Source organism: Pan troglodytes, chromosome 4 (assembly GCF_028858775.2).
Source record: "Pan troglodytes isolate AG18354 chromosome 4, NHGRI_mPanTro3-v2.0_pri, whole genome shotgun sequence".
Lineage (NCBI taxonomy): Eukaryota > Metazoa > Chordata > Mammalia > Primates > Hominidae > Pan > Pan troglodytes.
The window spans coordinates 128,637,288-128,648,747 of record NC_072402.2 but is presented as its reverse complement, the minus strand read 5'-3'; the positions used below and the strand labels follow the sequence as shown (position 1 = coordinate 128,648,747).

General features: G+C 39.3%; 1 pseudogene; it reads right to left on the bottom strand.

Moving 5' to 3' along the window:
• Positions 1-10,138: 10,138 nt before the first annotated feature.
• On the bottom strand, positions 10,139-10,701 carry LOC100608716 (rRNA-processing protein FCF1 homolog; annotated as a pseudogene).
• Between the last annotated feature and the right edge of the window lie 759 nt (positions 10,702-11,460).

Genomic DNA, 11,460 nt, shown 5'->3' with positions numbered 1-11,460 from the left:
GATGAACATTTCTCCCCAGTTTTTTTGCCATTGCAAAAAATGTTGCAATAAAGATCACTTTACAACCTTCCTTTAATGTAGTCACAGGTTTTTCTAAGAATATTTAAAAGGAAGTAGAATTTTGGGGTCTTGGGATATTGTTTGAATGATCTATTCTCCATAAAGAAAAATTACTTCAAAACATCCACTTATTATTATAGTTATGTTAAAATACATTTATTATTATCTCTTATAGTTATCTTGGTTGCTTGGGCTCAGTTGAGTGATTCTCATCTGAGTCTTCTTGTGGTTATAGTCAGATGGCTATTGGGTCTGGAGTCAGTCATCTGAAGGCTCGAGTGGGCTGATAGGCAAGAAAGCTTCTTTATTTACATGTGTGGAGCCTCATTTGGGATGACTGGAACTGATGGGGGCTTGTCAGGCATCTTTCTCTTTCCATGTGTCCTCTTTACATAGCTAGCTTGTGCTTCCTTATAGCATGGTGATCTGAGGATAGTCAGACTTCTTACATGACAGCTAGCTTCCCCCAGAGCAAGTGTTCCAAGGAGTAAGGTGCAAAGATTCTTATATCCTGGACCTGGAAGTCCCTGAACATCATTTCAGATGCATTCTGTTGGTTAAACAGAGAGAGAGGGGAGGGGACTACATAAAGATGTGTACAGTGCAAGATAGGGCTCATTTAGGGGCCATATTTGGAGATTAGCTACCAAGGACGTGGGTTTCTCATTATAGTTTAGCAGGTTGGGATTAGAACTAATGTCAAATTAAAATGGAGATTTAGTGAAAAACAAGCCACAGATTAATAGAATAGGTGTATTTAACCTTGTAATGCTACTTATATAGTGATTTCCTATAGTCCCTGAAATGATTTTGTGTTCCCAGTTGATCCACACAACGTGTTTCCAGGGAATTAAGCAATCTAGATCCAATAATCTAGACATTTCAGACCTGGAAATGACCCATATGTGTTTTTAGTTTCCTTTTAACACTTATAGATGAGGGAAATAGGGTTCAGAGAAGTTAGGGTAACATGTTCAAGGTAATTAGTATAAGGAGTTTGTAGCAGGACCAAAAATAGTACTCAAGACTCTTTCAGCGTTCTTTCCCTTATGTTTTATTTTATTATAAATCAGCTTCAGTGAGTAATAGTGCATCTACTCTAGGAAGATGTTTGTATTCATGTAAGTTTAGTAATATTGGAAGTGGTGTAGGTGGTAACTTTTATTACTTAGTAAGTAGGGTGTAAGTTTTTTACACCCTACTTTTTTTGTAAACTATTTGCAATGTTTTTTAAATGACCAATCCCTTAGAAATACTATATGCATTGCTTCATTTCACTTGGTAGTATGTTTCAGGGAATAAAATAAAGTTTTAACATATGTTTTGTGGTTGAAAAGCCAGGGATCAACTTGTTTCACAAAACTGAGTCTAGAAGCTGGCTGGGAATGATTTTTGGGTCCCAGTTCATGGTCCACCACTGGGTGGTGAGTGTTGGAACTGCCAAAGAAACATAGGGATGCTTGGTACATGGGATGAGAAATAATTGGAACATACCTGGCATGATACTTCTAAGAAATCTATTCTGGTTTTTGGAATACAAATATATTAATTTATTCTAAAACTTTCCTAGGAGATATGATGCAGATGTTATAGAGGGTGCTTGGGCCCTAAGTGAGTTCCATGGTTCTCATGGAGTTCAGATGCTATTCATTGGCATACCCCAGATTCAGAGCTTGAAGTGGAACTGAGCTATTGAGCTCAACTACTCATCAGGAATTCTGTTGGTCTGGCAGGAGATAAACCTGGATGATTACCAGAAGCAGCTGTGGGCCAGATGGGACTGGCAATGCTTGCTACAGCTTAATTCCCAAGAACTTCAGTGCTCAAGAAGAAAGGCATATGCTTTGTCCCCCTGCTGCCTCCACCCCAGACCAAGCTAATTACACCCTTCATTCCCTTCTCTGTTCTCTGTCTTCTCTTCCCACTCAAACTTCACTCAGCATCAGTGCCAACTTAAGAGTTCCTTTGCAGCTTTCTCTGGCAACTCTGTCCTGCACTCTCAAATCTATTACACCTGTTAGATTTTTTTCAAAACAGCATCAAAAAGTGAGTGTATTTAATCATACTCAGCTCATAATAGAGAAAATTGGTGAATAGATTAATAATTCATGCTCCAGCATTAACTGGCAACAGAGAAAGTTGGTCACAGGAAGGCAGAAGAACCTCATTTTCTTTTTTTTATTATTATTATACTTTAAGTTTTAGGGTACATGTGCACGATGTGCAGGTTAGTTACATATGTATACATGTGCCATGCTGGTGTCCTGCACCCATAAACTCGTCATTTAGCATTAGGTATATCTCCTAATGCTATCCCTCCCCCTTCCCCCCACCCCACAACGGTCCCCAGAGTGTGATGTTCCCCTTCCTGTGTCCATGTGTTCTCATTGTTCAATTCCCATCTATGAGTGAGAACATGTGGTGTTTGGTTTTTTGTCCTTGCGATAGTTTACTGAGAATGATGATTTCCAATTTCATCCATGTCCCTACAAAGGACATGAACTCATCATTTTTTATGGCTGCATAGTATTCCATGGTGTATATGTACCACATTTTCTTAATCCAGTCTATCATTGTTGGACATTTGGGTTGGTTCCAAGTCTTTGCTATTGTGAATAGTGCCGCAATAAACATACGTATGCATGTGTCTTTATAGCAGCAAGATTTATAGTCCTTTGGGTATATACCCAGTGATGGGATGACTGGGTCAAATGGTATTTCTAGTTCTAGATCCCTGAGGAATCACCACACTGACTTCCACAATGGTTGAACTAGTTTACACTCCCACCAACAGTGTAAAAGTGTTCCTATTTCTCCACATCCTCTCCAGCACCTGTTGTTTCCTGACTTTTTCATGATTGCCGTTCTAACTGGTGTGAGATGGTATCTCATTGTGGTTTTGATTTGCATTTCTCTGATGGCCAGTGATGCTGAGCATTTTTTCATGTGTCTTTTGGCTGCATAAATGTCTTCTTTTGAGAAGTGTCTGTTCGTATCCTTTGCCCACTTTTTGATGGGGTTGTTTGTTTTTTTCTCATAAATTTGTTTGAGTTCATTGTAGATTCTGGATATTAGCCCTTTGTCAGATGAGTAGGTTGCGAAAATTTTCTCCCATTTTGTGGGTTGCCTGTTCACTCTGATGGTAGTTTCTTTTGCTGTGCAGAAGCTCTTTAGTTTAATTAGATCCCATTTGTCAATTTTGGCTTTTGTTGCCAAAATTTGGCTTTTGGTGTTTTAGACATGAAGTCCTTGCCCATGCCTATGTCCTGAATGGTAATGCCTAGGTTTTCTTCTAGGGTTTTTATGGTTTTAGGTCTAACGTTTAAGTCTTTAATCCATCTTGAATTAATTTTTGTATAAGGTGTAAGGAAGGGATCCAGTTTCAGCTTTCTACATATGGCTAGCCAGTTTTCCCAGCACCGTTTATTAAATAGGGAATCCTTTCCCCATAGCTTGTTTTTCTCAGGTTTGTCAAAGATCAGATAGTTGTAGATATGCAGTGTTATTTCTGAGGGCTCTGTTCTGTTCCATTGATCTATATCTCTGTTTTGGTACCAGTACCATGCTGTTTTGGTTACTGTAGCCTTGTAGTATAATTTGAAGTCAGGTAGCGTGATGCCTCCAGCTTTGTTCTTTTGGCTTAGGATTGACTTGGCAATGCGGGCTCTTTTTTGGTTCCATATGAACGTGAAAGTAGTTTTTTCCAATTCTGTGAAGAAAGTCATTGGTAGCTTGATGGGGATGGCATTGAATCTATAAATTACCTTGGGCAGTATGGCCATTTTCATGATATTGATTCTTCCTACCCATGAGCATGGAACGTTCTTCCATTTGTTTGTATCCTCTTTTATTTCATTGAGCAGTGGTTTGTAGTTCTCCTTGAAGAGGTCCTTCACATCCCTTGTAAGTGGGATTCCTAGGTATTTTATTCTCTTTGAAGCAATTGTGAATGGGAGTTCACTCATGATTTGGCTCTCTGTTTGTCTGTTATGGGTGTATAAGAATGCTTGTGATTTTTGTACATTGATTTTGTATCCTGAGACTTTGCTGAAGTTGCTTATCAGCTTAAGGAGATTTTTGGGCTGAGACAATGGGGTTTTCTAGATATACAATCATGTCGTCTGCAAACAGGGACAATTTGACTTCCTCTTTTCCTAATTGAATGCTCTTTATTTCCTTCTCCTGCCTAATTGCCCTGGCCAGAACTTCCAACACTATGTTGAATAGGAGTGGTGAGAGAGGGCATCCCTGTCTTGTGCCCGTTTTCAAAGGGAATGCTTCCAGTTTTTGCCCATTCAGTATGATATTGGCTGTGGGTTTGTCATAGATAGCTCTTATTATTTTGAGATACGTCCCATCAATACCTAATTTATTGAGAGTTTTTAGCATGAAGCATTGTTGAATTTTGTCAAAGGCCTTTTCTGCATCTATTGAGATAATCGTGTGGTTTTTGTCTTTGGTTCTGTTTATATACTGGATTACAGTTATTGATTTGCATATATTGAACCAGCCTTGCATCCCAGGGATGAAGCCCACTTGATCATGGTGGATAAGCTTTTTGATGTGCCGCTGGATTCAGTTTGCCAGTATTTTATTGAGGATTTTTGCATCAATGTTCATCAAGGATATTGGTCTAAAATTCTCTTTTTTGGTTGTGTCTCTGCCCGGCTTTGGTATCAGGATGATGCTGGCCTCATAAAATGAGTTAGTGAGGATTTCCTCTTTTTCTATTGACTGGAATAGTTTCAGAAGGAATGGTACCAGTTCCTCCTTGTACCTCTGGTAGAATTCGGCTGTGAATCCATCTGGTCCTGGACTCTTTTTGTTGGTAAGCTATTGATTATTGCCACAATTTCAGATCCTGTTATTGGTCTATTCAGAGATTCAACTTCTTCCTGGTTTAGTCTTGGGAGAGTGTATGTGTCAAGGAATTTATCCATTTCTTCTAGATTTTCTAGTTTATTTGCGTAGAGGTGTTTGTAGTCTTCTCTGATGGTAGTTTGTATTTCTGTGAGATCGGTGGTGATATCCCCTTTATCATTTTTTATTGTGTCTATTTGAGTCTTCTCTCTTTTTTTCTTTATTAGTCTTGCTAGCGGTCTATCAATTTTGTTGATCCTTTCAAAAAACCAGCTCCTGGATTCATTAATCTTTTGAAGGGTTTTTTGTGTCTCTATTTCCTTCAGTTCTGCTCTGATCTTAGTTATTTCTTGCCTTCTGCTAGCTTTTGAATGTGTTTGCTCTTGCTTTTCTAGTTCTTTTAATTGTGATGTTAGGGTGTCAATTTTGGATCTTTCCTGCTTTGTCTTGTGGGCATTTAGTGCTATAAATTTCCCTCTACACACTGCTTTGAATTTGTCCCAGAGATTCTGGTATGTTGTGTCTTTGTTCTCGATGGTTTCAAAGAACATCTTTAATTCTGCCTTCATTTTGTTATGTACCCAGTAGTCATTCAGGAGCAGGTTGTTCAGTTTCCATGTAGTTGAGCGGTTTTCAGTGAGTTTCTTAATCCTGAGTTCTAGTTTGATTGCACTGTGGTCTGAGAGACAGTTTGTTATAATTTCTGTTCTTTTACATTTGCTGAGGAGAGCTTTACTTCCAAGTTTGTGGTCAATTTTGGAATAGGTGTGGTGTGGTGCTGAAAAAAATGTATATTCTGCTGATTTGGGGTGGAGAGTTCTCTAGATGTCTATTAGGTCTGCTTGGTGCAGAGCTGAGTTCAATTCCTGGGTATCCTTGTTAACTTTCTGTCTCATTGATCTGTCTAATGTTGACAGTGGGGTGTTAAAGTCTCCCATTATTATTGTGTGGGAGTCTAAGTCTCTTTGTAGGTCACTCAGGACTTGCTTTATGAATCTGGGTACTCCTGTATTGGGTGCATATAGGAAATGCAAACCAAAGGCAAAGAAGTTGAAAACTTTGAAAAAAATTTAGAAGAATGTATGACTAGAATAGCCAATACAGAGAGGTGCTTAGAGGAGCTGAGGGAGCTGAAAGCCAAGGCTCGAGAACTACGGAAGAATGCAGAAGCCTCAGGAGCTGATGCGATCAACTGGAAGATAGGGTATCAGTGATGGAAGATGAAATGAATGACATGAAGCGAGAAGGGAAGTTTAGAGAAAAAAGAATAAAAGGAAACAAACAAAGCCTCCAAGAAATATGGGACTATGCAAAAAGCCCAAATCTACGTCTGATTGCTGTACCTGAAAGTGACGGGGAGAATGGAACCAAGTTGGAAAACACTCTGCAGGATATTATCCAGGAGAACTTCCCCAATCTAGCAAGGCAGGCCAACATTCACATTCAGGAAATACAGAGAACGCCACAAAGACACTCCTCGAGAAGAGCAACTCCAAGACACATAATTGTCAGATTCACCAGAGTTGAAATGAAGGAAAAAATGTTAAGGGCAGCCAGAGAGAAAGGTCGGGTTATCCACAAAGGGAAGCCCAGCAGACTAACAGTGGATCTCTCGGCAGAAACTCTACAAGCCAGAAGAGAGTGGGGGCCAATATTCAACATTCTTAAAGAAAAAAATTTTCAACCCAGAATTTCATATCCGGCCAAACTAAGCTTCATAAGTGAAGGAGAAATAAAATCCTTTACAGACAAGCAAATGCTGAGAGATTTTGTCACCACCAGGCCTGCCCTAAAAGAGCTCCTGAAGGAAGCACTAAACATGGAAAGGAACAACCAGTACCAGCCGCTGCAAAATCATGCCAAAATGTAAAGATCATCAAGACTAGGAAGAAACTGCATCAGCTAATGAGCAAAATAGCCAGCTAACATCATAATGACAGGATCAAATTCACACATGACAATATTAACTTTAAATGTAAATGGACTAAATGCTTCAATTAAAAGACACAGCCTGGCAAATTGGATAGAGTCAAAACCCATCAGTGTGCTGTATTCAGGAAACCCATCTCACATGCAGAGACACACATAGGCTCAAAATAAAAGGATGGAGGAAGATCTACCAAACAAATGGAAAAGAAAAAAAGGCAGGGGTTGCAATCCTAGTCTCTGTTAAAACAGACTTTAAACCAACAAGGATCAAAAGAGATAAAGAAGGCCATTACATAATGGTAAAGGGATCAATTCAACAAGAAGAGCTAACTATAATAAATACACATGCACCCAATACAGGAGTACCCAGATTCATAAAGCAAGTCCTGAGTGACCTACAAAGAGACTTAGACTCCCACACAATAATAATGGGAGACTTTAACACCCCACTGTCAACATTAGACAGATCAATGAGACAGAAAGTTAACAAGGATACCCAGGAATTGAACTCAGCTCTGCACCAAGCAGACCTAATAGACATCTAGAGAACTCTCCACCCCAAATCAGCAGAATATACATTTTTTTCAGCACCACACCACACCTATTCCAAAATTGACCACAAACTTGGAAGTAAAGCTCTCCTCAGCAAATGTAAAAGAACAGAAATTATAACAAACTGTCTCTCAGACCACAGTGCAATCAAACTAGAACTCAGGATTAAGAAACTCACTGAAAACCGCTCAACTACATGGAAACTGAACAACCTGCTCCTGAATGACTACTGGGTACATAACAAAATGAAGGCAGAATTAAAGATGTTCTTTGAAACCATCGAGAACAAAGACACAACATACCAGAATCTCTGGGACAAATTCAAAGCAGTGTGTAGAGGGAAATTTATAGCACTAAATGCCCACAAGACAAAGCAGGAAAGATCCAAAATTGACACCCTAACATCACAATTAAAAGAACTAGAAAAGCAAGAGCAAACACATTCAAAAGCTAGCAGAAGGCAAGAAATAACTAAGATCAGAGCAGAACTGAAGGAAATAGAGACACAAAAAACCCTTCAAAAGATTAATGAATCCAGGAGCTGGTTTTTTGAAAGGATCAACAAAATTGATAGACCGCTAGCAAGACTAATAAAGAAAAAAAGAGAGAAGACTCAAATAGACACAATAAAAAATGATAAAGGGGATATCACCACCGATCTCACAGAAATACAAACTACCATCAGAGAAGACTACAAACACCTCTACGCAAATAAACTAGAAAATCTAGAAGAAATGGATAAATTCCTTGACACATACACTCTCCCAAGACTAAACCAGGAAGAAGTTGAATCTCTGAATAGACCAATAACAGGATCTGAAATTGTGGCAATAATCAATAGCTTACCAACAAAAAGAGTCCAGGACCAGATGGATTCACAGCCGAATTCTACCAGAGGTACAAGGAGGAACTGGTACCATTCCTTCTGAAACTATTCCAGTCAATAGAAAAAGAGGAAATCCTCACTAACTCATTTTATGAGGCCAGCATCATCCTGATACCAAAGCCGGGCAGAGATACAACCAAAAAAGAGAATTTTAGACCAATATCCTTGATGAACATTGATGCAAAAATCCTCAATAAAATACTGGCAAACTGAATCCAGCGGCACATCAAAAAGCTTATCCACCATGATCAAGTGGGCTTCATCCCTGGGATGCAAGGCTGGTTCAATATATGCAAATCAATAACTGTAATCCAGTATATAAACAGAACCAAAGACAAAAACCACACGATTATCTCAATAGATGCAGAAAAGGCCTTTGACAAAATTCAACAATGCTTCATGCTAAAAACTCTCAATAAATTAGGTATTGATGGGACGTATCTCAAAATAATAAGAGCTATCTATGACAAACCCACAGCCAATATCATACTGAATGGGCAAAAACTGGAAGCATTCCCTTTGAAAACGGGCACAAGACAGGGATGCCCTCTCTCACCACTCCTATTCAACATAGTGTTGGAAGTTCTGGCCAGGGCAATTAGGCAGGAGAAGGAAATAAAGAGCATTCAATTAGGAAAAGAGGAAGTCAAATTGTCCCTGTTTGCAGACGACATGATTGTATATCTAGAAAACCCCATTGTCTCAGCCCAAAAATCTCCTTAAGCTGATAAGCAACTTCAGCAAAGTCTCAGGATACAAAATCAATGTACAAAAATCACAAGCATTCTTATACACCCATAACAGACAAACAGAGAGCCAAATCATGAGTGAACTCCCATTCACAATTGCTTCAAAGAGAATAAAATACCTAGGAATCCCACTTACAAGGGATGTGAAGGACCTCTTCAAGGAGAACTACAAACCACTGCTCAATGAAATAAAAGAGGATACAAACAAATGGAAGAACGTTCCATGCTCATGGGTAGGAAGAATCAATATCATGAAAATGGCCATACTGCCCAAGGTAATTTATAGATTCAATGCCATCCCCATCAAGCTACCAATGACTTTCTTCACAGAATTGGAAAAAACTACTTTCACGTTCATATGGAACCAAAAAAGAGCCCGCATTGCCAAGTCAATCCTAAGCCAAAAGAACAAAGCTGGAGGCATCACGCTACCTGACTTCAAATTATACTACAAGGCTACAGTAACCAAAACAGCATGGTACTGGTACCAAAACAGAGATATAGATCAATGGAACAGAACAGAGCCCTCAGAAATAACACTGCATATCTACAACTATCTGATCTTTGACAAACCTGAGAAAAACAAGCTATGGGGAAAGGATTCCCTATTTAATAAACGGTGCTGGGAAAACTGGCTAGCCATATGTAGAAAGCTGAAACTGGATCCCTTCCTTACACCTTATACAAAAATTAATTCAAGATGGATTAAAGACTTAAACGTTAGACCTAAAACCATAAAAACCCTAGAAGAAAACCTAGGCATTACCATTCAGGACATAGGCATGGGCAAGGACTTCATGTCTAAAACACCAAAAGCAATGGCAACAAAAGCCAAAATTGACAAATGGGATCTAATTAAACTAAAGAGCTTCTGCACAGCAAAAGAAACTACCATCAGAGTGAACAGGCAACCCACAAAATGGGAGAAAATTTTCGCAACCTACTCATCTGACAAAGGGCTAATATCCAGAATCTACAATGAACTCAAACAAATTTATGAGAAAAAAACAAACAACCCCATCAAAAAGTGGGCAAAGGATATGAACAGACACTTCTCAAAAGAAGACATTTATGCAGCCAAAAGAACCTCATTTTCTACGAGTTAGAAACGAGGGACTCCATAATCATTTGGCATCTGCTTGATGTTGTATCTATTTTTAGAAATCTTCCAGATTCCTTGTTTAAGGTCTCGGTCAACTGTGGCCACAATGTAACACACTCGTTTGGGGTTACTCTCGGTACTAAGCCATCATCTGCATAGGTTCCTTTGTGTGGGCATGGTAATCTTGAATCCTTGATGTTCCTTAGAGCCACCCAATACTTCTGCCCTCATTTCCCAATTTTAGCCGTTACACAGTCAGTTATACAAGGGATACACTTGGTATTGACTATTCATCATTAACTGTGCTAAATCTAGTTTGGCATTAATGGAAAAGTTGATAAAGTTGGTATCAGTTAGCATGTGGTAGGGTGGGCCCAGCTGTGTATTATATTGTAAGAATAAGCAAGAAGTGGATTGGGAATTTCTATTTTATTCAGCTTGCTAGTATCTTTCTTTCCTTTCTTTTTGGGTTTTAATCTGTCCTTTTCTTTAAGCCTCTGATCTCTGAGACTAAGCATTCACTTTATGGTTGCATAATTCCTTGCTTTTTGTTGCTTCTCCATGTTCATACCATACTCTTATTTCTTCCCAAATCCTTACCTGTTAGATTATTTAGAAAAATGTTTGGAATAACTTTTCCCCTTGGGTTAATAGTTGCTCTACATCAATGGTTCAACTCAGTGGGTGTGTGTTGGATTCATTTGGGGAGCTTGCAAAAATCCCTATATCCAGACTTATGGCCCAAATCAATCAAATCGTAGTCTCTGAAAGTGAGACTCACCCACTTGCATATTTAAAAAAAATAACTCCTCAGGCACTTTGGGAGGCTGAGGCGGGCGGATCACGACATCAGGAGATCGAGACCATCCTGGCTAACACAGCGAAACCCCGTCTCTACTAAAAATACAAAAAATTAGCCAGGCATGGTGGCAGGCGCCTGTAGTCCCAGCTACTTGGGAGACTGAGACAGGAGAATGGCGTGAACCTGGGAGATGGAGCTTGCAGTGAGCCAAGATCACGCCACTGCACTCCAGCCTGGGCAATAGAGCGAGACTCCGTCTCAAAAAAAAAAAGAAAAAAAAAAAAACTCCCCAGGTGATTTCAATGTTTAGCTAATTTGTGTACTACTATGTATACACTGTAAGTGCAAAGAGGTAAGGGATGGGAGTTGAACTCTTTTTTGTATGCCTCATGGTCCTTAGCACAGTCTTGGTCATAGAGTGGTGATTCACAAGACTTAGTGCTTGGTTCATTGCTGGGAGAGCTCAGTGCTCACAGGTGTGATGAATCAGGTACTTGGTTGCCATACTTCTTTAGCAGTG